We start from the raw sequence: 27,277 nt of genomic DNA on the forward strand, positions 1-27,277 counted from the left end.
AAGTTCACAGTTGAATTATTACAGTTATACATATTGTGCGCACTATAAACCCTGTAAGACATAAAATTAAATGAGATTTTAACCATTGAAAAAGATCTCCATTTGCTTATTAAAATACAGAGTTTCACACAGAAAAATTCATTTTTTAATGCAATTAACGCTAAGATGTTTGCACATGTGTTTCTAATCGCTATATATCTGATTATTACTAGTCACAGTCGGTTACTTTTTGAGCTCCTTGGCATCTGAGCATGGATATAAAGTCATCAGGTAGATTTCAGTGGTAATGTTTTCCACATCTACTAATTATTAAGGAGCAAATTTTTATGCTTTGAAGAATTATTATTTTTTTAATTTGATAAACACATGATTAAAAGAAGCATTTCATTACAGCTTTAACATATTCAGTGACACACTCCAGAGCTAGGGTACATCTCTTTCAAAATTGGCTGTACATTTTTAGGTTTACAGATGAATTATTACGCTTATATAATCTTTAACTCATTATAAACTCTATAAGACATAAAATTAAATGAGGTTCCAACGTTTAAAAAAGATCTCCATTTCATTTTAAAATATGCTGTTTCCTACATTTTTAATGCTACTAACACTTAGATGTGTGCACATGTCTTTAATCTCTATGTTTCTGATGATTATTAGTCACAGTGGGTTACTCTTGGATCCTCAGTACCTGAGTATGGATATAAAGTCATCAGGTATATCTCACTGGTAATGTATATCACATCTACTACTTAACATGAAGTAAAATTTTATGCTTCCTCCTCAAATATAAGTATTTTTAAAAAAATTTGTTGATTTTTCTGTGTGTATATGATATAGAACATCCCACACAATCTTATTCATTTATATACCCACTTCCCAAATGTCACCCTCCCATAGCCTCCCTCCTCCCACATACTGGAGTCCATATACTCTGTCATCCCTGTTACTGTCCACTGTGCTGTTGACACCCCCAGCCATTCTCCAGTGCTTATCTGTCTGCTGAATCTAGTCAGCCTATCTAGAGAGCCTTGTTTTAGGAAGATCAGCTGTTCCTCATATAGCAGCAATCAGTTGTCAATATTCCTTTAGATAAGATTGGGGTTTGCTGTTCATTTTCCCAGTTCTATGCTGGGTTACTGTCTGGGAGTCTCTTGCGCCACCTTGCCCAATAACTCAAAGGAAGGTATCTCTTGTCTGGCATTGTTTCTTGTTACGTAGCCTTTAGCTATACGCAGCAAGTACTCTTAATGTCTGATCCAGCCTTCTCTCTGTATTCATTTAATATGATTGTTTAGGTTTTTTTAACAAATAGATACAATGCTGGTAGCTTTTCTTTGGGGGGAGAGGAGGTATTTTTTTCTTATTTGTACTGCATTTCAAGAATTATCTGAAGCTGTCTTCAATTTCTATTGAGAGTTTTTGTCAAGTCCCACATTCATCCTCTGCATGATTGTGGAAAGCCATGATCAAGAGGCTCTCCAAACAAATGTGACGAGCAAACAACTTCATCTCTCTCACAAATGAAGAAAACTAATTTGACCACATTTCTATAAAAATAATGTCTGTTTTGGGTCTTCAACTGTTGGATTAGTTCTCTTCTATCCAGATTGCTTGTTCCTTGTTTGCATGGTGTGAGATCTTTTGTAGAAATGCTCCTATGAAGTAATAGCTGTGTCATCTTTTCACATATTTCACATATGCTTGCCTTGTCCCTAGACAACCTGCCAAAGCTCTTGGGGTGGGAATTTAGTGTGGTCCCATCCCTCAGCTCAGAATTTGTTTTGTGTACTGTGAATACGCAGGATATGTTTTGAGGGTGGTTATCAAAACAAATTCAGTCTACTCTCATGAAAGATGCTTGCCCTCCCTGGATTTTGCATCCATTACCAGTCTCTTCCCTTCTACGGGTTGTGTAGAAGCTAAAATGCAAATGGGTGTCCATTCTTCATCTGTGTTGCATATTTGATCTCTGAGATATCACAGGATGTTTCAGGGGTGTAGAGAAAGGGAGGAATTTTTGTTTTGATACATATTTTTTTCTGTGTCCTTACTAACCACTAAATATCAAGAGCCAAGATAGACCTTAATGCTTTGATGACCACTTTGATGCTTTTGCTTTAACATAATGGTTTATACCTCAGCATTTGCTGTGCCTTGGTTATGGTTCGAGTCAGTCCCCCAGATGTTAATGTTTGGAAACTCAGGTCCCAGTAAAGAAATATTTTGAGAAATAGTGGGACCATTAGGAAGTACGGCTCAGTGGAAGGTGATTAGGTTACTGGAGGCACCACACTCAGAAAGGATTAATATAGTTATTTTGGAGCCCTGTCTTCTCTCCAATGAGAAGATAATTATAAAAATCAAGCATGGTCTCTGAATCCCCTTGGCTTCCTGTTTCACAATGTGCTCTCTCCCTTCCCCATGGTCACCATGTGACCAGCTCCCTTTTAATTTTTCTGCTACGGTGTACTACAGCTAAGACTCCATGCCTAGATACTGGTACCATTCTATTTGGATTCTGCAGAATCAGAATTATAAATGAAACAATCAATTTTTATCTTATAAAGTATACAGCGTCTGGTATTTTTCTATAGTTACAGAAAATAGATAAGTATAGCATGCTGCCTCATACTTTTACCTATGTTTTACCTCAGTCTTGAATGGATCTACAAGTCTTTCCAACCATTAAAAGAAAGGTGATTTGATAGTCGTATTTGTTCTCTACTGTAATTACACATCTTGAACAAGAGGACACAATGATCCATAGTTCTATAATTGAGTAACTGTTCCCTAAATGTCCATGTGTTAAAGGCTTGGCCCCTCTCATATAGACCATTGAGAAATGGAGCAATCTCTAAGAGGTGGGGCCTACTGAGATGTCTTCATGTTACTGGGTGCTTGCTTTCAAAGGAGACCTTCTTTTCCTTTTCCTTTGCTCTATGGCTATGGGGGGAATGGGTTCTTATGATTTTGTGGTCCTAAATTTTTAAAGTTCAAGCTTGGAATTCCTCACTGGGGGCCTATCAGGTAGCTGTAGTTAGATGTAGCCCGGATAGGAGTTGGGCTCCATCAACTGGTTTGAATGTCCAAGATGGCTTCCTTACATGGCTAACAGCTGATGTTACCCATTGGCTTGAAGTTAAGTGAAGGCTATTGACTGGAGAACCTGTAGCTGGGCTTCATCCGGAACCCGACTTTCCCTAGAGTGAGTATCCCAAGGAAACAAAGCAGAAACTGTAGGGTCTTTTTGTGATCCAGCCTTGGAAGCCAAATAGCATCACTTTAACCATATTCTGTTGGTTAGAGTAGTCATAAATGTCCCTAAAATAAAGGGAGAAGGAGTAGATGTCACTTCAAGGTCTGTGGAACAGAGGAGTCTGTGGAACAGGAGGTGTGTGGCCACCTTTGTCTTTCACATACGTGACTTTTTCAGGTTACTGATACCATGTGAACTTCAGCTTCCATCCTTAAAATTGTAACACCATGTTCAACTTGAAAAGAATCTCACAACAATTGCATAGATAAGTCCTATTTGCTAGACTCCCCCCCCATTTAAAGCTTAATTGCTTATAGAATTATTTAGGATCACAGAATCCTGTTTAGGATCATAGAATTGCTGATAGAATTATTTAGGATCACAGAATCCTGTTTAGGATCATAGAATTCAAGTCTATGAATTCATGGCTTGAAAAGATAATCCTGAGATTGTTTCCGTATTTCATATAACTCCGAGCACTTTAATTCTGTACTGAAAAATTCTCTAACAGACTGTCCTGTCTACTGTAGCTGACCAGCCAAATTTAATTATTGTCCATGCAATGAGGCCTCATATCTATTTTCTTGCAAGGAACTTGGCTTTGGTACCTATTGGTAGATGCCAGGCAACAGGTTATTATTGAAATAGGAGAGGAGTCATGCTTCCCATCCTGGATCTAGGCTGGAACACTTAAACTACAGGGTCACGATTGCTGGATTCATTTCGGGGAAGTCCACACTGACCAAGCCAGGAACTGTGCTTGCAGAATGAGTGCCCCACTTCTGTATTCATCCCAGTCAACAGCTTGCAGGGCCAGTTCTCTTCTTCAGTTATGTAATTGAGATGGAAGAAAACAGAACACATTTGAAATTATATTTTATGTCATATTTATTTTGTTATGAATGCTAAATGATTGATGATCCAAATTTAGCTAGCATACCAGATAATTTGAGCGTGGAAATGGTCCAAATCCTCACATTTATTTGTTTAGTGGGCATGACTAACTGAAAATTGGAAGTTCTTTGTATATAGTAGTGACTTTCCAATCAGTTTCTTGGTGTAAAGTTTTAAAATTAGAACAAAAATCACATTACATGAAACATCAACTGTAATCTTGTGTGGGTGTATGGTATGCACACGGTGTGTGTGGCTAAAATGTCATGATTCTTCTGGGATTTTAAATAAGATAGATGGGTCTCTTCTCATGACATGTTCCTTGGGAGTACAAATTCCAAGTGGTGAGTTTAGGAATAATTTCTTGACAAAATATTGCTTTTTGTTACCCTGGATCTCTTTTACAAAGCAGCTGTGTACCATACAATGCATCTTGTCTTGACAATCTTGAGTTCAGAGGAGGAAACAAGTTCTAAGACCAGCATGCTTTAGACTTCCTAGACCCAAACATCTTGAATGAATGCATGGTTGAGAACTCTTGCCAGTTTTTTAGTCCCAAGACAGAAAGCAAATTTAGTTTATGGGTCGATGGGGGAAGAAGACATGTAAAATTCTGCTTCATTGTGAATGATGTCTCTAGGTCTTAAATGCATGAGGAAATGTTACATGTTCAACATCTCTGGTGTACAACATTAAGGTAAAACACTACATGTCAATCCAAATTACCTTAAACCATGGTTCCATAAGAGTAGTAATGCAAACTGGTATTCTCCCTTTGTTGAGAAGTTCCCACGTTCTTTTAGGCCCTTCTTGGCAGCTGTGTGTGATGATTTAATTACATTATTTATTTAACCTTTTGAATAGTGTGATGGCTTGTTTTAATTGTCAACTTGACCTGAACTAGAATTACCTGAGAAGGAGGTCACACTGAAGGACCTGGTTGGTATGTGAGTGTGTCTGGGGGGCTTGTCTTGATTACCTTATTTGGGAAGATATAACCTGAAAGTGGGTGATACCATTCCTGGGCTTGGAGCCCTGGACTGTACAGGAATAGAGAAAGCTAGCAGGGCACTAAGCATGTGTGCATTAATTGAACACTAACAGAGCACTAAACATGCATGCATTTATTCTCCATGCTCTTGACTGTGGATGCCACTAGTTGCTTCAGGTTCCTGCCTTGATTTCCCTATGGTGATCCAACCTGGAATTGTGGGCTAAAATAAACCCTTCCCCATAAGTTTCTATTAGTCAAGGTCTTTTATCACAGCTACAGAAATTAAACTAAAACAAACAACTGTTTGTTACAGCTGAAAAGTCAGTAGGCTGCATTCTAAAACATAAACTTCCAAACTGTAATATTTTAAAATTTGTCTTTCTTCCTAAACTAGTGACAGCATATTTTGTTAAATTTTAGTCTTATAAAACTACATCTCCCTCCATAAAGATCACTTCACTAGTGGAAATAGGTACCCCTAATTCTACCCCAGGTGCTATCCATGTGAAGTTTTACTTGTTGACTTGATTCAGATTGTGAGCCTTGGTTAAAATTGGTCCTGTGTGAATTGACAGAAACGGGAGTACAAAGCCTTCCAAGGACACACAATCAATTTCAGAGGCAATTAATGCAATTGGACTAGAAATTAGCCTGGAAAGATTGAGCAATACCAAAACAAAAATTATAACTTTAAGCACTTGCAATATGCCAGCAGCATTAATTATTTTCTTTCTAATTTTCAAAACCCCCTGAAAGTTGGGAATTATTTCCATTATACAGATGAAAAAAACTGGCTCAGAGGGATCAAGAAGTCTCTTCAAGGTCATACCACTGGTAGTAAATTTAATTAGCACTGTGTGTCTTCAAGGATTCTCTACCATCTCTTCACTGCCCCCCCCATTGCTTATTAATGGAAGCCTTCACTTTAAGCATCTAGTAGTCTAGGCTTAATATTTAACAGAATACGTTTCAAAATGATGAGATGGACCAGGAACGAGAAAATCAATCCAATTGATCAGAACTCTGTTGATTGTGAAAGTGGTAACAAGAAAATCCAATGATATTACAACTGGTTCCATTAAGGGAGGAGAAGATTCAGGAGAGATTAAAGTGATGATTTGGCAGTTGAGTCATCAACACAGATGACATCTAGTCCCCATGTAACTTTATGCCTTGTATTATTTGATTTGCCATCCATTTTGATTAAATTATACCAAACAATTGCCAAATTTCCTTTGCAGTCTGTGTTGTAGAGGCAGCTCAAGGGATGCAATTGGAGTGGAAAAGCATTGAAAATAAATGATTGGATTTGGTGCTTTCCTGCCTGTGAAGCAATCTGATTAGCTGTGTAGGACATTTTTGCTCTTGTGCAAACTGCTTTAGTCATAGAGCAGGTGCAACAAACACAGTACAAACACCTATAGGAGATCTGGAGTTAACAAACACACCTGAAAACATATCATGCATGATGCAAAGGTACTAAGCTGTAGGCATTGGGGCTGAACACTGGAACTTTCCGATTGCCTTGATTTTTAAAGTACAGAGTGGTATAGATACCATGTACCATGAATCATTTTATTATATTTTATTTATTATTTTTAAAAAATTTTATGTGTATGAATAAGTAAGCCTGTATGAATGAATGTAAGTGTACCCATGCATGCAATGCCCTCAGAGGCCAGAGAGGGCATAGGATTCCCTGAAACTGTAACTACAGACAGTTGTTAGTTGCCATGTGGGTGCTTGGAACTGAACCTGGGTCCTCTGCAAGAGCAGCCAGTGCTCTTAACCATTGAGCCATCTCTGCAGCCCCCATGAATTTTTTGAGCATTTTATTATGTTAACCTAAAGATTTGTTAACCTGAAACTTATCTTAATGTGTATTTTTCTAGAATCAGAGCTTTGGTGAAAACTCTATTTCCTTGAGAATCCTTTATTATCTTTTTTTCTCCCCTGCCCTTTTATTGCTTATTAACAGAACCGTTCACTTTAAACATCTACCAGTCTAGGCTTAGTGTTTCACGGAATACATCTAGTAGACCGCTTGGGAGATGATTCTGGAAGGCATCAGGAAGGGAGTGCAAAAGTGAGACAGGGAAAGGAGGAAGAAAGTATAGAAAACACTAAAGCAGGTGATCAGTGTGGTGAATCCTTGGGTGAGTCCCTTCAGGGAACTCTTGTGCACACTGTAGGCTTGTCCTCAGAGCTGTCCCACCAAGATATGAGGATACTGGGTATTCTCCACCAAGTCCTCCTTCTACTAACTGATGACTATATTTAGTGATAGTGACTAACTGGCCAGAAGTATGTGGGTGATCAGAATTGTTTAACAGAGACTTGTATGTGTTTGCCTTTGAATGCTATTAAGAACAGAGCTTAAAAATAAGAACTAACAGTTTAAGACTAAGGTCTCAACAATATCAGCTACACAAAGGTGAGTTAAGACAAGTCTTTTATTTGTTTCATCATGTCTTTTTGTAAAGACTGATAAAGGTTTCATGTAGACCAGGAGTAATCTTTAACTCACTATGTGGCAGAGGCTGGTTTTGAATTCCTGATCCTCCTGCCTCTACCTTTCAAGTGCTGAAATTGCAGAAGTGTGTCACTGTGCCCAGCTCTGTGTCATCTTAAAACTTATTTAGTGCCTACTTAACATCTTCTGCCCGTAGATCTGGGTAAGAGGCTGGGAGATGCTAAAAGAATGATAATCCTTTCCTGTCTATGAAGATCCCCCATCTGTGATCCAAATTTTACCAGCATTCAATCATATGGTCTGAATTAGGCTGACCAAAGAAAGGATAGGGTATAGTTTTAGGTACTGTGAACATGAAAGATAATTAATATTCCTTTCTTTGTTTGTTGGGATAGGGTCTTTCTGTGTGGTCCAAACTGGCTTTAAATTTGGAGACCCACCTCTGTTAGCCTTGCAAGTGCTGAGTCTGAGTATGCTAGCCCAACACACCTTCTTGAATCAAGGATGAAGATCTACCACACTCCCTGTGCTCACAGTTACTGCTCACACTAAATACAACACGGTGGTGTTGTATTTTATCCTTTCCTTTTTTAAAAACCGTATTCAGGAAACTATATTTCTCTGTCTCTAAACTGCTATACAATTATTGGCCCCTTGTTGACATTTCCCAGTTATAGCCACAGACCTAAAAGAGTAATTATGAGAATATAATGTGAAAAAGAGAGAAACACCATCATTTTAATTGGTGAGAATTAATCAAATCGTAAAACTACCACATATTAACCTCAATGAACTGCCTCAGACTCTCACCTCCAAGTTGATATAAGGGTAACCTGAGCTGTCCTGCGAGGGCTATTCATATCCATTAATTGTTACAATACAAGACACACTGGGTCTCAGCTGGCTGCCATTTCTTCTGTATTTGAAATGTGCTTCTCAGCAGAGATCGGAGGACACCACTGGGACTCATTTGAGTCTGACTTTCACATTAATTTTGCTGTGCTGTGAAGAGCAAAGACAAAATCAATGTCCATCAGTGATTATTCAAGGTAAAATATCTAGTGATATCGAATACCAATGGCAGCACCAAGCATAAAATTTACTTAAGGTTTGTTGAGTTGACAGCCATTTATTCCAGCCTTGCTTCATCTTCCACATTTCACTTACCTTTTGGGGGAAAATAAAACAATTACAAGGGAAAAAATAAATTCTACTTACTGATTCAGTTTGCCAGAAACCAGATCTTTCAAAATGGTAGAAAAGAATGAAATTATAGAATTTTTATGAACCCAAGTAAGAATACTATGTTTTTAATTGGTAGAAGTGCACAGTGACACAAAGTGCGCAGTGCAAGTGTCACAGTACACAGTGACACAAAAATCACATGATTCAATTAAACTTTCATAATGAAGGTCTTTTGCAATTCATGACTGAACTTGAAATGGAGAGCCTATGTCTCCAGTCCTGGGTAAATATTCTTAAACTGAACACATGCCCATGGCAGAAGAGTTTAACAAGTTTATTTTGTTCCAGTTGTTACTACGATAAACCCTGAACATGCTCTTTGTGATGTGTTCTGTGTTTGGAGAATTTACAAAGAACACGTGGCCCTTGCCAGGAATTGTTAAAATTTGCTTTACGAGGCCTGAGGTTACAGTGTAGGTTACCTACACAGCATCTAATTCCGTTCATGGTAGAGGGTGGGGATGCAGACTGGAATGGCAGATGACTGTTAGCTGCCATGTGGGTGCTGGGAACTAAACCCAGTTCTATCTAAACCAGTGCTCTTAACTGCTGAGCCATCTCGCCAGCCCCCCAAGTTCATTTTTATTATTTGATTTACATGCCCCCAAAAGGATGCAAGAGCCAGAGAAACAAGACATCTGATGCTATTTAATGCATTCTAGGTGTGATAGGGAAGTTGCACCAGTGAAACCTGCAGAGTGTGGTGTCTAAGGAGATCTGCATTATGACAAACCAGTTGATATGCCAAGGTGAATGGGGGGAATGCTATGGGGTCCCACCTCAAGATGAAGAGCTACGGGCAGCTAATGGACAGCCCTGAACATATGTACCCACGAGCACCAGTAAATGGATTCAGTGCTGATCGAATGACTGGGATCCAGGACAAGGTAGCTTATGTTTGGGAATTCATGTCTGTTTCACTGGTAATTAGTCTCATAATCTTTTTTGAGACAGGGTCTCCTATGTAGTTCTAGCTGACCTGGAACTCACTACGTTGAACAGGCTGGCCTCGGTCTCACAGAGATCCCCCTGCCTCCTGAGTGCTGAGATGAAAGGCTTGTGCCGCCATGCCCAGACATTCTCATGGTCTTGTCAATGTATTTCCATGGCTTCATTTTTTCATGTGCAGTATAAGATGTTCAAATAGTTTTGCCCCAGGAGGATCAATATCTATTTCTTTGCACTATTTTTCCCTGTTCTTGGAGTTCAACATAAATAAAATCTCACAGCATGTATTTCTTTCATCTGGTTTCCCAAAATAAAGATTTTGAGATCATCTAAGTTGTTTGCTGTGTTTTTGGTTGCGGAACAGTGTTCTATTGTATCACAAAGCCACAACACATTGAATTACATGAATATATATATCACTTCCCAAACATTGCTTCAGAAATACTGTTCTAAATATATTTCTAGATTTTATTTATTTTTATTTTATGTGTATGAATGTTATGCCTGCATGTGTGTAAGTGCACCTGTGTTGTGCAGTGCCCTTGGAGGACAGAAGAGGGTGTTTGACTATCTGGAACTGGAGTTATGGACAAAGAACACGTAGCCATAGCCAGAAACTGTTAAAACTTGCTTTATTAGGCCTGAGGTTACAGTGTAGGTTACCTATGCAGCATCTAACTATGTTGGTGGTAGAGGATGGAGATACAGACTGGGAAGAGGGTCTCCAGGCAGCCAGTGCTTGGACCACAGCCTCTTGTCAGGCATTCTGTCTCATTTGCTCAGGTGAGTTCGTGGTGCTAGGTAGGCACATGTACCATTCCTGCTATTTCCAGCTGAACTTTAGCCTACAATGCAACATTGCAGAACAGGAAAAGGGAAAGCAATTCATGGAAAACAATTCAGGAATAGTGCCATCGACTTTTCTGTCCAATCAACTTGAGTTGTCTTTTTTTTTTTCAGACTATTTTTGTTACACTGTAATCACTTATTTGCATCTTACATGAGAGTTGTTTTCCAAGGAGAATCATTCTTAGATTGTGGCGTTTTGTAACTTTAGAATTTAGCTCTTAGTGATACATTTTGCTATTTGCTCAGGTGAGGGCTGCTTCTAAGAGGCCAAAGGCAATATGTCGGAGCAGATAAAATTTCATCCTTTCCACATGACTTCACTCTTTCAAAGGCCTGAGATTTGATATGGTTTCTAGATTGGCTGAGGTAGGGCTGATGATAAGCTAGATTAGGAGATCCTGAGGCCATAGAGGAACATCTGAAGTTCGGGCACTGTGGTCTAATTCAAGATCAACATCTATATCATATATTAGATCTGAGCCTTCATTGGGGCTATTATCTCTCCATAGAGGAAGATGTAAAGAGTTGTAGAACCTTTATATTAGATAGCTCCAAAGGCACTGGGGTGAAAAAACATAGTACTGTCTGATAGAAAAGGTCTACACTGCCAGACAGAGCATAGTGTTCAGGTAATAGGCACAAGCAATTGCAGAGGTCACTTTAGTCGTAGTGCGTATCTATCAAGATGAATGAGGGAATTCATTGTCTCCGAGAACTTATAATATTATAAAGAGATAAACAGAGGCTAAAACAGTTATAACTTTGAGTAAGTGCTTCAAGGAAGAGAGAAGAAATACATTTTTAGAGTTCCTAAGGGAAATAGGGGTGGGAAGGGATCCGGAGCTCTAGCAAAGCATGACAACTCCTTTCACTGGGTTGTATTTACAAGTGGACCTCTAGCCCCTCTGTAGACAGATTAATATAGGAATGAAGCTGATGCACATTAAATTCCTTTTTATCAATAGACTAAGGGTAAAAACTAAAATGGGAAGTTTCATTCTCTTCATTATAAATTCAGTGCATTTGGTTTGCAGTTCATTGTTCTTATATGTTTACTATTGACTAGGGCATAGCCAAGTTTATTTTTTAATTAATTAATTTGGTATAATTAATTCATTTATTTATTTTTGTGTGTGTATGAGTGTTTGGCCTGCTTGTATGTAGGTGCACCATGTACATGCAATGCCTGCAGAGGCCATAAGAGGGCATCAGGTCCCTGAAACTGGAGTTACAGATGGCTGTTAGTTGTCATGTGGGTGCTGGGAATCGAACCTGGGTCTTCTGCAAGAACAGTGAGTGCTCTTAACTGCTGAGCCATCTCTCTCCAGCCCCTGAATATCTTCATACAACTGTTTGAATGCCTTTTCACTCACTTTTGTCTAAAGATCAGATCTATCTGTTATGGGACCCATTAGTTCCCCTTTCCCTATTACCACACATAGTCAGTCAATGTCAATTTCTTTGTTACATTTCTCCAGATAAAATTTGAATGCACGGACTCCCATCATTAAACAAGTAGGCATTATTATTTTTCACTTAAAAGATATATTTTACAAGAGAAACATCACAGATGCTCAGTGAAGATAAGCTCTTCCTAGCGACAGATTCTACCAAGTTCTCATCAGTTGCTGTTGTCTTTTTGTAACTGCTTCAAGTTATCGATGATTCAGCATGGTGTCTTCTAGGAACACCCCAAGGAGGCTTGTTGGCTGGTGTATGTTGGTGACAGTCAAATTGAATTCAAAGTTTGTGATTCTGTAAACTCCAAATTTCTTTGTTAGGGCCTTCCTATAGTACAGAAACGGGCCCCTGTTCATGTACTCCTAAATCAGTTCAAGCACAAAGTAAAATTTCTCCTGCAATATCTATCAAAAGAAGAGGGAAATGGAAAATACACCATCAGCTAGAATTCAAATGGCCTGTAGGCTCTGGGATAGACAACCACTGGAGTGGTCAAAGGACAGATAATAGAGATTTGAGTTTAGGTGTTTGTAAATCAGAAATGATCATTCTTCATTGACAACTTTCCCTAATTTTTTCCATGAAATAATTCTCTACTACCTTCCATATTAGGAACTCCTCCATAACTCTGGCTGCAAAAATGCTTACTGGGATAAAGAGGTGGATATGCTATTCTTAGTGGCTTGCAAATAAGAAGCCACTTATAAGCCATTGGGCATATATATGTATCTATCTTACGCCCGCCCATATAAACTATACATGCTTAATGTTTGCCAAGTCTGTGTTCTACCAAAGTGGAGCAAACAACCGGATTGTTGAAGTCTGTTCTAGGTCTAAACTTCCCCAACAGAAAAATTATTTTTGACTTTTTCTTTTTTTGTTTCTTTATATATGCATTACTCTGTGCAAAGTCAAAGAAAATAACACAGAAAATCCATGTAGTTGCCATTTATTATAATATCTTGAAAGGGATCTGACTTTTATGAAAATGTGGACTTCTGTGAGCAGAAACCTGAACTTGGTAGACCCTGAAGGAATAGATGTATTTTTTTTTATATATTCCTCTCACCCTGTATCACCTGTGCCCACGTGTTTCGAAGGATATGGAATTTGGGGAGCTGCCATCTGTGCGAAGAATAAGCTCCAAGCAAAGACCAGCATTGCCAAGAAAACCTTCCCAGGCTCCACTTAGAAAAACAGAAAATGACATTGTTAATTGGGGAACGGATATCTGGAGAGTTCTGCCAATATTCCCTTATCTAACTGGCCTTTCAGAATTGAATGCACTCTCTGCAACTGCTGGATCAGATACTGCCACTCTTCATATTTTGGGGGAGATAATTTCAGGACTTTTGAGTAAGTTTCTGTTTGGCTCAGATTATATCAAATTTGAAAGAAGGTGAAACCAACCACATCTGTTTCATTCCACTTCCATGGGAAGATATGTGAACCCCATTATGACAGTTGACTTTATTTTTCATCTAGAAACTTTCCTCCAACTCAGGGCAGAGTTAATCAGCACATAGACAAAGCAGTTAGTTACTATAAGCCTCTAAGATGAAACATGCTGTAAAAATGTATAATGGTAATAATTAGAATCATAATATTAATGATAGTGAAATTAACATTTTGACCCTTCATCTTCTTCCACAGGTAAAAAAAAAATCAAAATCTGAGTGCCATCCCTGAAGGTATAACTGAAGAAAAGCTTTTCTACACCTTGTCCTTCTCAAAAGCAATTAATTTCTACAAAGAAAGTGTTATTAGAATTCACAATTGTTTTAAAATATAATACTAATTTGCAAGGACATTATGACCAATAATTCAAAATAACTTTTGAAAGTTCCTAATGACATCATCTTACTTATTCCATAGAGTTAAGTAGCAAGCATTTCAGTTTTCTTAATGAATAAATGAACAATAATACAAGTATTGAATACTTACCACAGAGTGGTAAATAGCTCAAATATTTACTCTTAGTAAAGACTCAAAGCAAAACAAACAAACATACAAATAATAACAAAACCACAAAACTGCTTTCACCAGGGAACCTGGAGAGGGAGATGTAGTCTGTATGACTATCTATTCTTGTGACCCCGTTTCTGCCCCTCAGGAAGCAGATACTGCTGAGCAACTTTGGGAAAGGGCTGACACCTCTCCTTTTCCCTCTGGTGCCTTGGCTCCCAAGCAATGACCCCTTGCATGGGTGCCTACTCCAGACTCTGCTTTGTGGCTGCACTAGGCCTGCCTACACCTTGGACTGTAATTAATTGCCTTAATGAGATCTAAGCCAAGGAGGCTTTTCCTACGGGTACTTAAAATAATAAACACAGAACATAACACAGTTTACACATACTAGAACATTTTTAATTTACAGAAATACATATAAAGTGATTTACATATAAGTAAAAATACCATGTATATCTTAGACTGATATGTCTTAGAAAAATGAAAATAAATAAAGTGAATAATAGTATTTGTAATTTTGCTCAGTGTACAATTTTGCTATAATTAGGTTCTTTTCAAGTACTATTTTCTAGTTCAGTGTTGGCCAATTCTAGCTAAGCAGTTTCCACATGTTAACTTGGCTCTTTGGATTGTTGTTAAACTAATTTAGTCCAATTAAAGGAATCTAACCAGCCAATGAAAACAACCAACTCAATGGAGAGAATTGTTCTTTAATGGCAACTTTGGATTGACTTTGGTGCCGAGAGCTGTAAGCAGGTGAGAGGGTCTGGTCAGTTTCTGTCTCAGTCTTGACTTTTGAAGTCTTATTCCTTCCTTCTGTGCCTCTTTTATCACCTGGTTCATGTTTGCCACAGTCTCTAAAAACGTTTCAGAGGAAGCCATTCTGGTGGTGTAATTATTCACCGTTGTCACTGATTGGCAAGAGAGAGACTTGAACCAGATGTGGTAGTGCATGCCTTTAACCCAGGCACTCAGAAGGCAGAAGCAGGCAGATTTCTGTGATATTGGGACCACCTGGTCTACATAGTAAGTTCCAGGACAGCTGGGGCTATAGGACTACAGGGAGAACCGAGGGGGAGAGAAAGAGAGAGAGAGAGAGAGAGAGAGAGAGAGAGAGAGAGAGAGAGACAGAGAGAGGGAGAGAGAGAGAGGAGGCTGGAGAGATGACTCAGTGTTAAGAGCAGTGACTGTTCTTACAGAGGATCCACGTTTTATTCCCAGCACCCACATGATGGTTAACAACCAACTGTAACTCCAGTTTCAGGAGATCCTACACCCTCTTCTGACGTCTGCAGGCATTGCATGACATGAGTGCACTTACATATGTTCAGGCAATACACTCATATACACAAAATAAATATTGAGAAAAGAGAGAGAGAGAGAGAGAGGAGAGAGAGAAGAATGAATTTGTACATCACCCTCTCTCATTCACACCCAACTTGAATTGGTATCCATCTCTACAGCAGCTCAATATGGCTTCACTTCATGGGGATTTTTGATTAAGATGCTGTGCTGGATAGCTTCACTTGTCAACTTGACACACCTGGGTGGAAGGAATCTTGAGAGGAATTTCCTCCATTGGATTGGCCAGTGATCATGTCTGTGGGGCATGATTGTTGAGTGATGTGGATGGGGGTCACAGCCCACTGTGGGTGGTGCCACCCCTGGGAAGGTGGTCCTATGTTATAGAAGAAGGGCTGAGCACAGGCCAGGGAAACAAGCCAGTAAGCAGCACTCCTCCATAGTCTGTGCTTCAGTTACTGCCCTGCGCTCCTGCCCTTGTTTCCCTCTATGAGGAACTACAATAGAAAGATGAAATAAATCGTTTCCTCCACAAGTTGGTTTTCATCAGTGTTTTTATCATGGCAGTAGAAAGCTAACCAGAACAGACACTTTCTTCTAAAAGCACAAGTTGAATGGATATGTCTGTTATATGTCATCAGTCATTTTCGTATATACTCGGTATAAGCAGTTATTCATCAGGCATTCACTGAGTCTCCACTATGTGCCAATGCTGTTGCAGGTTCTGAGTGTACAACAATAAACACAAGCTCCCATTCCTCATGACCTTGATCTTCTGTTGGGCAGGTCAAACAGTAAACAGTAGGTAAGTTACCTGGTGTGTGCATGGGTGGGTGCTGAGGAGATGCATACAGTAGGCATTCTGGAGGAGAAAGTGAGAAAGGCTGGAGAAGGCACATAGCAGGAGGTGGGGAGTGGGGAGGAAGGCTATCTGCAATGTCAAGTTGGCTAAGGAGAGCTACCAATGAAATGTTTAGACTTGAAGTTAAATTGTAACTTTACGTAATATTATATCTTAATTGGTTTTGTTAAATGATGACTGTAGGACTCTTTAAAATTAAGTGCTTGTGTGCTAGGGTCTCTGGTAAGCATGTTATGCTTATTTCTAAAGCACGAGACCACTGGTTTGCACTAGCTCCTATGAACTCTTCCCATTGCATAGGCAAAGAACTGAAGGGTCACCAGGATCAGCAACTTGCTCATGGTGCTTTAAGTTAGTAATAGAAAGGACTTGGGTTTAGCAGTCAGATTCTAGAACCTAGTTCTTAAATGTTAAGGCTAGTCTTGGAATGATATACTGTTCATTTATTTATTTTTGGTCTTTTTGAGACAGGGTCTCTATGTAGCCCCAACTGGCCTAGAAGCTTCTACGTAGACCAGGCTGGCCTCCATCCCACAGAGATAGGCCTGCCTCTGCCTCCTGAGTGCTGGGATTAAAGGTGTGAACCACCAGTCCTGACCCCATACTAATTTTTAAAAAATTAACCTACAACATTGCAAAGAGGAAGGGTAACTGCTATACCAGTTTCCCATTAAGGCTGTAGATGATGGCTTTTGAGTAATTTCTTGCTCAGATACTGTTCCATTTCACCTTATGCACACCAATGGTCATGTACATGGCACCAAAGTCAAATAGCATATGCTGTACTATAATCATCTTTACACTTAAAAGTATGTTGTGGGTATTTCTCTTGCCAATTATTGGATTTCTAATATTTTATTTTATGGACACATTGATATTTAGTGGGGCAGCTTTTTAGCTCTTGAATTTTAAGTCTGTCATAATCAAGTTGTGGAGCTCAGTGTGTGGTCATCCCTCCCTCTCTCTCTCTCTCTAGCCATTCTTCATGGCTGATGTGGTTGGCTGGAAGATCAGTGTGGACCATCAGCAATTAGTATCCATTGCAGAGATGTCTAGAATGAAAAAAACAACTCTTACAGGCTCCTTTGTGAACAGAAGTGACTTAGAACTTCTGTAATCAGTGGCGCAAGAATTTGTTCACTTAGGACCTGGAAACAGACTTTTTCTTAGTCTTCCCTTTACAGAACACTGATTACATGTTGGGGGTTTGTGCAAGTCAGTTTTTGAAACCAGAGCAGAGCATCCTCGAGTGTAGAAAGTGTTCTAGGATATCTGTGTCTGGGTGGCACCCATCTCTGCTGCGGTGGCCCTCCATCCTTGTTTCTTTTCTGACATTTGCTATGTTGCATTCTAGCCATTATTTCACTTGCCTGTTCTCTCTTCTAGATGATAAGATCATTAAATAAAGAATATCTCCTGAATTCCCAAGTCTCCAGCAAAATATCACCATTGCTGGTATCCACTGTGCACTTCTGCCTTTGAAGAAAAAGAAAGGATAGAACCACCTCAAGAGGAGGCAAGGGGCAGCTTAGGGAGGAGCAGCTTAGCTGCCTGAGGTCCATGGAGTGAAGGTGAAAAATGGAATAAAGAGCAAAAACCCAAGAGGAGAAAAGCTGGAAGGCAGAAGTGTAAACAGCAAGCATTGCTATTTCTAACAAAACTGTTCCTGCTATGTGCGCTAATAGAACTTCAGAAGAAGAAAGTGTATCAGAGATAAACCTTGAATCTTTGAGATTTATCGAACAATTAGGTCTACAAATTTGAACAGTCTCTCTGTAGTTGATATCCATTTAAGTGAGACAAAGGTCCTGGACCCTGGAGAATGTTTTAGGAAATCATCCGTTCTTAGGACTGAAGGGGCTTATAGACTGACCAGTCCAACCCTCTTGTAGGACTCCTCTGCAGAACATTCCCTAATGGTCTTTTTTGTGCAAGTACCTCCACTGCCTCCAAGAGGCCACGCCTCAATATAAGATCTTTGAACTTAGAGCCTTACAGGTTGAGCTAAATTCTTAATCTTTATTGTGCTTACTGGTCTCCCTTTTCCTGGACCTCACAGCTCATAACACATTTTCTGTTTCTAGAATCAGCATTACCAAGTTCTTTAGTCACAGTGCTGTTGAATATTTTTACTTCTCCTCCTTACTTCTCTTCTAGTACCTTCTGATCCTGTCCTGTTTTAGTGATGTGCCTTTTTGTCTGTAGGATCCAGACTGAAGAATTCGAGATTGAAGTTCTCACCATGTTGGTATAAAAGGGACACATTCATTTACAAGTCATCAGAGTGAAGAAAGAAAAATAAACATCACTACATCTGCATGTTAAATACAGATCCAAGGAGAGAGAAGCTTTCCAGGCAATTTTCTGTGTAATATTAGCATTTATTCAATTCTGACCTTTGCGCTATGGGCAGTGGGAGGCAGCTTTTGTTTCCATCCCCTGATGCTTGTTTTCTAGATGTGAAGATGCCTGCAGGGGCTGGTAAATAACACAAACTTTCTGTCTTTTCCTTCTGGTTTCCCTACATGCTAGGAGCCACTCTTCTGTTTGATCAATTCTTCCCCACCTAGTACGGAAGAAGCCCACAGAGCCTACCCCACGAAGACTTCCTAGAGTCTACAAATGAATGCTGAATAGCTTCCTACAAACTCACATGTTTGCTGAAAAGTAGCATGAGTCAAAGTGTTCTGAAGTGCATGAAGAGAAGGAGAGACTCAGCCAGAGCCCAGGAGAGCTCTCGATGGGGGCCACAGCTTTGGATTGCATTCTGATAGTGAAAAGCACTAAACTTTTGAATTGCATCTTAAGAAGCATTATTTGCATTTTTCATTGTTTTATTTTTTTATTTTACATTTTATTTTGTCGATAAAATATGTGCGTGAGTCTGCAAGTGCCACAGTGTGTGTGTGTGTGTGTGTGTGTGTGTGTGTGTGTGTGTGTGTGTGTGTGTGTAGATAACTGGCAGGCGGTTTCTCACTTTCACTCTTTCCACCATGTGGGTTCCAGGGATTGAACTCAGACCATCAGGCTGCAAAGCAAAGCCCTTGGTCTTCTGAGCCATCTTGCTGGCCCTCTCTGTTTTTGTTTTTAAGATTCTTGTTCATTCATTAAATATATTTATTTCTTTAGCAGGCATTGTGTATCAGAATCCATGCTAGGTATTTGGAACACCTATGTAAACAGGAAGTAAGAGTTCTCCCTTATGAAATTGACACACACACACACACTTAGGAGTGGAAGGTTCATTTTAAGAGATACAGTAGGTACCAGTTGTGCTTAGAACTTTGAAGGAAACAAAATAAGGCAGACAATATTCAGAGTTAACTTATGTAGGAAGGTCAGATAATACAATGCTGAGCAAGGGTAGAAAGGTGCTAGTTGTATGAGAAACAGGGCTTAATCTATTAGGACTGTTCTAACAAAGCACTGCAAACTGGGTGTCTTGAGGCAATAGGAGTTTATTATTCTAGAAATCAGAAATCTGAAGTCAAGGGGTCATCTAGAATACATTCCTTTTGAAGGCACTTGGGAAGGATCTGTTTTGGACTGCCCTCCTACCTTGCAGCAGCCTCACACACCCTTGTATGGTATTTTACATTTTAAATTTGGTGCCCAAATTTCCTTTACACATGTGTGTTATGTACCTGCACATATCTACACATATATGCACATACACATGTGCATATATTTATAGATATATTATATATATAATTTTACATGAGCCAGGTTAGGGCTGACTCTCATGTCTTCATTTTAACTCTGTGAAGATGACATGTCTTTCTTTTTTTTACAATTTTTATTTATTATTTTTATTTTATGTGTATGTGTGTATTGCCTGCATGTAGGTAAGTGCACCGGTATAGTGCAATGCCCAGGGAGGACAGAAGAGGCTGTCAGATCCCCTGGAACTGGAGTTATGGACAGTCGTCAGCTGTCATGTGGGTGCTGGGATTTGAACCTGGGTCTTCTGCAAGAACAGTCAGTGTTCTTAACTGCTGAGCCATCTGAAGATGACATTTCTAAGCAAGGTTGTGTTCTGAGATACTGGACTCCAACATTTCCTTTTTTTGGAAGACACAATTCAACCCACAGCAAGCGGGAAACAGTGTTCCAGGAAGCCGAAACACATGTTCTTCCAGTCCCTGAGTTGGAATGGAGCATGGGGACTCAAAGACTCAGAAGGCTGGTGTCCTGAATGGAATAAGTAGGGGAGGGGTCAAAAAGAGAGCAGCTACAAACACAGCTATTCATTCATTTGTTCCACTAGCAACTGCTCCAGTATCTCTTCAGGAATATACAGAGAGATTACTAAGACAGTTTTGATTTTTCCCTTCTACAGTCCATGGAGTGTAGCTAGGGATGAGAGGCCCCCAAGTTGTCATGATACTTGCCAACTTAGATAGAAAAATTAATTTTTCTTGCAAGTCAAATTGCCACTTTGATGTCCCCTGGCTGGATCAGGAACCCCAGGAGCCATCCTGTGAATCAGCTCCAAATGAAACTGTGAAATACAGCTAGACGTGAACTTTACACCACATCAGAATCAGATGCCAAGAGGTTCCCTCTGGGGGATCACACCTCCAAGCTGGTGCTAGGTTTGCACTGGGAAGCTGGGTATTTGGTGAAGAGGGAGAAGATCCAGAAAAGGTGCAAATAAACATTGTAGAACTTTGATTTCTGTTCAACTCAATTGCTTTAGGCTTGGTATATTTAAGAACTTGAACTTTAGGCCAACTGTCTCTTTGGTTTCACAGCCCTTATCCCCAGAGCCTTTCATATGAAAAATCTATTTGCATGAATCTATGTTTATCTTCTTGATGATATTATTCCTACACTCTTCACCCTGTCTTAATCTACTGTCAAGCCTGGAGATTTATGTTTCCTATTTTATCTCGCACTTAAGACCTGGTCCACAGTCGTCTCATTATAGTGATTAAATGGTGCTTATGTTTATTTTTGAACTTCGTGTATATATTGTCCCTTTAATCTTTAAAAACCCTAGCAGGGTAGATATCTTAATTTTATTTTAAAGACAAGAAAGCTGAGAGACAGGGAACTTAAAGGGTAATAAAAAGAATGCCTACTGTTAGGTGTATGAACTCTGAGCCAAACACTCGAGTTTGAATCTCAGCATTGTCATTTTCTGCCTGTATGACCATAAGATAGTTGTTTAAGTTCTAATCTGAGTTCTTTGTCCCTAAAATAAGAGAGATGTAATACACATCATATTGGTGATATAAATAAGTAACTGTGTACAAAGGACTTAGTCTGCTGTCAGCACTTGGTTTGTACCAATTATTATTAAAAACTTGGTGTGAATCTCAATTACAAACTTATTAGATATGTGCATTTGGACAAGTTCTTTAGCCTTAATAAATTCTTTCCTTTAGCAGTTTCTCTATTAGCCCATCTACCAGCATTGCTGTCAGAGCTGAAGGAGGTATTTCATTGTTGGGTATTTAGCACTCTGACTTAAAAGTCTTAGATGAAGCCATTTCATGTAAACCAAAATAAAAAGGTTGAATTTAATTTTCAATGTAGCAGGAAAGCATTGGAGAGTTTTAACTGGAGAAGTGACATGTTTGAAGGTTTAGAGAGATCATTTTGACTGCTGTGATGTAATAGAAAGGTTACAATCACCAGGTAAGATGCAACAGCAAGAGGTTCATTCAGACATGCAGTCAGTACGTGTGGAGGGCAGGAAAATGGAAGAAATGAGGCTGAGAGAAATGATTAGGTGAAGAGTTCGTGCTTCAGAAAATTGGGTAAAGAATGCAGGCAATATAATTTTTGGTTTAAAAAATTGGGTAGAGAATGGAGAGAATGGAGAGGAAAGAGTGCTGTTCCCCCCATGACACTAACCCTATGAAAGCATTACCCCTGACCAACTAATATACCAAAGTTCTAACTTCCAGGAGTTCAGAATGCAATCTTCTTTGGAGACAAGCTATTAATTTCCCATTGCTGTGACCAAGCATATGACAAGAAGGAACTTAAAGGAGGAAGAGTTTATTTTGGCTTGGCAGCAGGATCATGAGGTGGCTGGTCACATTATATCCACAGTCAAGAAACAGAGAGAGGGGTGCTGGTGTTCAACTGAATGGCTTTTTCTCTTTCCTTTTTTTTTTTTTTGTTTATTAGAAGAAGCATTTCATTACAACAGCATTAACCTATTCAATAACATTTTTCTGAGCTAGGGTACATCTCTTTCAAAATTCGCTGTATATTTTTAGGTTTACAGATGAATTATTACGCTTGTACAATCTTTTGCTCATTATAAACTCTATAAGACATAAAATTAAATGAGGTTGTAATGTTTAAAAAAGATTTCCACTTTGTTGTTAAAATACACAGTTTCATACAGAAAAATTCATTTTAAGGCAATTGACATTGAGACGTTTTCACATGCATTTCTAATCTCTCTCTATATGACTATTACTGGTCACAGTTGCTTACTTTCTGAGTTCCTTGGCCTCTCTTTCCTTTTTATTCAGTCCAGGACCCAGGCCTGTGGGATGGTTTGGCTACGTTCAGCATGTGTCTTTCCTTCTCAGTTAAACCTTTCTGGAAATACCTTTATAGATACCCAGAGTCACGTTTTCTCAGCGATTCCAAATCTAGTCAAGTTAATAACGAAGATTAACTGTCACAGTAATCAGGTTAAAATGAGGTCATCCGGGCAAACTCTTCTCCAGTAGGACTGCTGTTTTCATCAAAAGGGAAGACAACTGGAAGGGAAACAGGGAGAAGACACCTGCCTACAAGCAGGAAGAGCCGTCTGGAATAAATTCTTCTCTTATTGTGCTCTGAGGAATCAGTCCTGCCAATACCGGGCTTTTTACTTTTAACCTCCAGAACGGTGAAAAAAATAAACCATCTAGTCTGAGGAACTTCGTTGGAAAGTAAATACACCTATGCCGTGGAATTCAGATTGGACCATTATATTTAGATCTCAAGGTTCAGATAACATTCTTTCTGACATTTAGCTACACGTGGTCTATCATGAGGCTCCGGAAACCCTGTAGAAACGACCGTGAGAGCTTATTAAGCCACAAACCCTGGGTCCCTACAATGTGAGTTTGTAATTGAGAAGGTATGGGGTGGCAGCCAAGGAAACTGAGGTGGGGCCACACCTGCAGGTCACTCTGTGAAGAGCATTAGCCTAGCACAGTGCCTGAGACATGGTAGATGTTCGATGAAAATCAAATGAGTTAATTTTAGGAATTCTGCCACAAAGTGACTCAAATACACAAGTATTAATTTCATTTCCTGCTTAGTAGTGAGGGGTATGTATGAAGCATACAGAATTCCTGTCCTGTGGGAGAGTGTTTACGATATGTATATTTTGTTTTTTTAAAGGCATTTTTAATATTTTTATTTATTATTTTTATTTTATGTGTATGCGTATATTGCCTGCATGTAGGTAAGTGCACCAGTGTCGTGCAATGCCCTTGGAGGACAGAAGAGGCTGTTGGATCCCCTGGAACTGGAGTTACAGACAGTTGTTAGCTGCCATGTGGGTGCTGGGATTCAAACCTGGGTCTTCTGCAAGAACAACCACTGTTCTTAACTGCTGAGCCATCTCTCCAGCCCCAAAATATGTATATTTTGATACAGACTTTGTGTCAAAGACAGTTCCTCCAAGCAAGGTGTCATTTAAGTAGAGCACTTTAACAGAGTTGTGCTGGTGGTGTTGAGGAGGAAAGGGTTTTGAAGGATAGGAGTAATTGCGGCAGCCAGATGTCTACCGCTGCATGTGATTGAAAATGGTGGCTGGGTCAGAGAATGTCAATCATCCATGAAGTGGGCTTGCCACGACTCTGACACCCTGTCCCCTGGTGCACTCAGTGGTAGGTGCATCTTTGCTGAATAAATACAAAATGAACTTGACGGGAAAGGAGACCTCAGCAGTCCTGCAAAGGCAATTTTGCAAGCTGTCTGACTGTGGAATTAGTGGAATGTTTGCTCTGGAGAAACAGCTGACGTCAACTTTGCTCTCTTTGTGTCTCAAGGGCAGAGTTAGCCATGCCTCTGGCCTATGCAACACCCACAGAGGGAAGAATGACTTCCAGAGGGAAAGGTTAAAGAACAGGTCAGCTGGGCACCACCCTCCTTTCTTTTCCCTCCCTCTGTCATCTTTCTAGCAAGGTGAATTCAATGCTCAGTAATTCCTTCTGACTTTCTAAGAGCTGTGGGACACATAGTGTGAGGGAAGTCATTCCAGCACTAACAGGATTAACTCAGCTTCATAACCTGATCACTCTGGTCAGAGAGGGTGAAGAGGTGGGCAATGGGCAGGGCAGGAGGTAAGACGATACACAGGAGTGTTTTCTGAACACTGAGAAATGGGTGTGTATATATGCATACTCTGCTTCTTTTCCATTTCAGGACACCTGTCAAATATGAACTGGGAACATGTTTTTATTTCTGTACTCCCAAGAAGAAAGCCCAAGATTTTGCATATATGTCACTACAAACCTTTATTTTATTATTAAATAAAAATATCCTTGAGATCTTATTTTAATATTGTCACATGCAAAGGTAAGGGCTCCATTATTTAGCCCCTAGACAGGACATATAGTGCTAGCCAAAAGGAATTTCACAGTTCAGTAGCAGGAGCATTTGATGAAGGGAAGCCAAACCATGTAGCAGGACGAGAACTGGTGTTGGGGACAGAGACCAGGCTTCATTTCTAACATGATTTGCTGGAGGGATTTGAAGAAATCATTAACCTCTAGGGAGCCCTATTTTGATTTGGGTAAAACAAAGATTGGACTAATAGTTCTAATCTCTGATAAATTCATGACTACATAAATACTTGGAGCACAAATAAATGAGTGTGATCTAGTGAGTTAATTTTTGACTGTGCATATCTTGTGTGTCAACAACAAATACCCATAAGGCCAGGGTCGGTCTGTGTTTGGATGGGCAATTTTAAGTCCTGTGCATGTCTTAGAGAGTGACTTGGATAATAAAGAGAAAGTAATATTAATAGCTAAATCACAGATCATGGAATTTAGCTGGAACTGGTGTTTGATCTTTCATTCTCTAGTTGTGTCATTAGGCAAGTTGTTTAAGTTCTCTGATGTTGAACTTTCTTATATAAGTGATGGACAAATTGATAAATGACTTAAATGGAGTTATCATAATTCTTTTTCATTGAGGAGGGTGATGGGAAGATAAATCTTACAGTTAGCTTAGAGAACTTCTGCACTAGGTACATTTTGCCTGTTCAGTTAACAAACATGAGCAAGTTGATACGATTTGCTGTGAAGACGAAAAGAGAGCTGCTGCATTCAGCTTTTGCTCTCCTCAAGGCTCATAAACTTCAGAGTCACTTTATCTAGGGAACAAGAGACATCCTGGAGACCTTTCTGAGACCACAGTAAAAGTAGGACTGGCATTGCCTATCTCACAGATGGACCCCAGTGCCAGTGACATCACATAGCTCTTTTTTATTTTATTTTATTTTATTTTATTTTTTAAATCTCCCTTTGCTGGTTTCCCTCCCTCTGGTTCCTGGACTTAGTCTTCCAACCCCACTGGAGAAGCAATGTGAGGATACACTGAATTTACTGAGTCAAAATACAGATGGCTGTGTGTCTTAGAAGGGAATCACAGTAAGTGCTGTTTTAGTCAGGAAAAGAGCAAAATGTCAGGGAAGAATATATACCACCTAAGAACGGTAAACTCTAACTTTCTTAGAGGTACACATGGCCTCTGAACATGTGACAAGAAGTGTGGAAAGTGCTTCCTGTTTCTACCGTTGAGTGATTCCTGGTTACACAATAGTAAAGATATAGAAAAAACCCAGAAAGCATGGATTTAAGCATGAAGCAGAATGAAGATTTTCATGTTAAACCAGAGACTGACCAGAGAATATTTGGCATAAGTGACTAATGTTGGTTTTCTGATGATTTTTCTATCCAATTCTTATGATAGTATTTGCTCACTTCCTATCAAATGTCTATTTGATGTTCTTGTGTTAGGTACTGCTTTGAGTTGTTAATAAAGTATGAAAAGAAACATATCAAAGTATATTTAGAGAAACATGACTAAAGGACATGACAATGAGCACTCCACTTAAATACTTAATAATTGGTCATTAGTAACTTGTGATTAGAATAGTAATTAGTGAGGTGGGGCATGGATGGTTATTATAGGAGGTAGGTATAAGTTATGTATCATATACCAAGGTAATACAGAACAAATTTCTTAAAAGATGAAGGGAGGGACTGGAGAGATGACTCAGGATTTAAGATCACTGGCTGCTCTTGCAGAGTATTTGGGTTCTATTTCCAGTACCCACATGGCAGCTAATAACCACCCCTAACTCCAGTTCCAGGGAAATTCAACGCCCTCTCTTGACATCTCTGGGCATTGCATGACACAGATGCACTCACATACATTCAGGCAGTACACTCATACACAAAAACTAAAAGTAAAAAAATATAAACAACGATGAAGACATAGTTCTGTGAATGGATTGTTATTCATCCTTGTCTTATCTTAAAGTGATAACACTTGGTGTAGTTTCCTTTAATCAGGTATAATGTGTTAAAGAGACAATAAGATGGAAAACTGGATCACAGATAGAGGGATATGAGTGCAGAATGAGAATCAATGTTTAATTACCAAGTCACTAACAACATCTATCTATCTATCTATCTATCTATCTATCTATCTATCTATCACCTATCATCTATCTATCCATCTATCATCTATCTATCTATCTATCTATCTATCTATGTATATATCTTTGTATCTATCTACCATCTCTCTATCATCTATATCATCAGTCATCCATTTATGTATCATGTAGGCATCTGACATCGATCAAACTTTCTATTTATCACCTCTATGACCTATGTTCTATACATCCATCCATTCATCCATCCATCCATTTGTCTATGTATCTATTAATGTACCTAATCATCTTTCACCTCGGTCTCCATTTCTGGTGTCTGGCGAAGAAATTCAGCCCTGTGATATGCTAGGAAAGTACACTGTTACAGAGCCACA

This window comes from Nannospalax galili, unplaced genomic scaffold (genome assembly GCF_000622305.1).
Source record: "Nannospalax galili isolate Female #2095 unplaced genomic scaffold, S.galili_v1.0 scaffold716, whole genome shotgun sequence".
NCBI lineage: Eukaryota > Metazoa > Chordata > Mammalia > Rodentia > Spalacidae > Nannospalax > Nannospalax galili.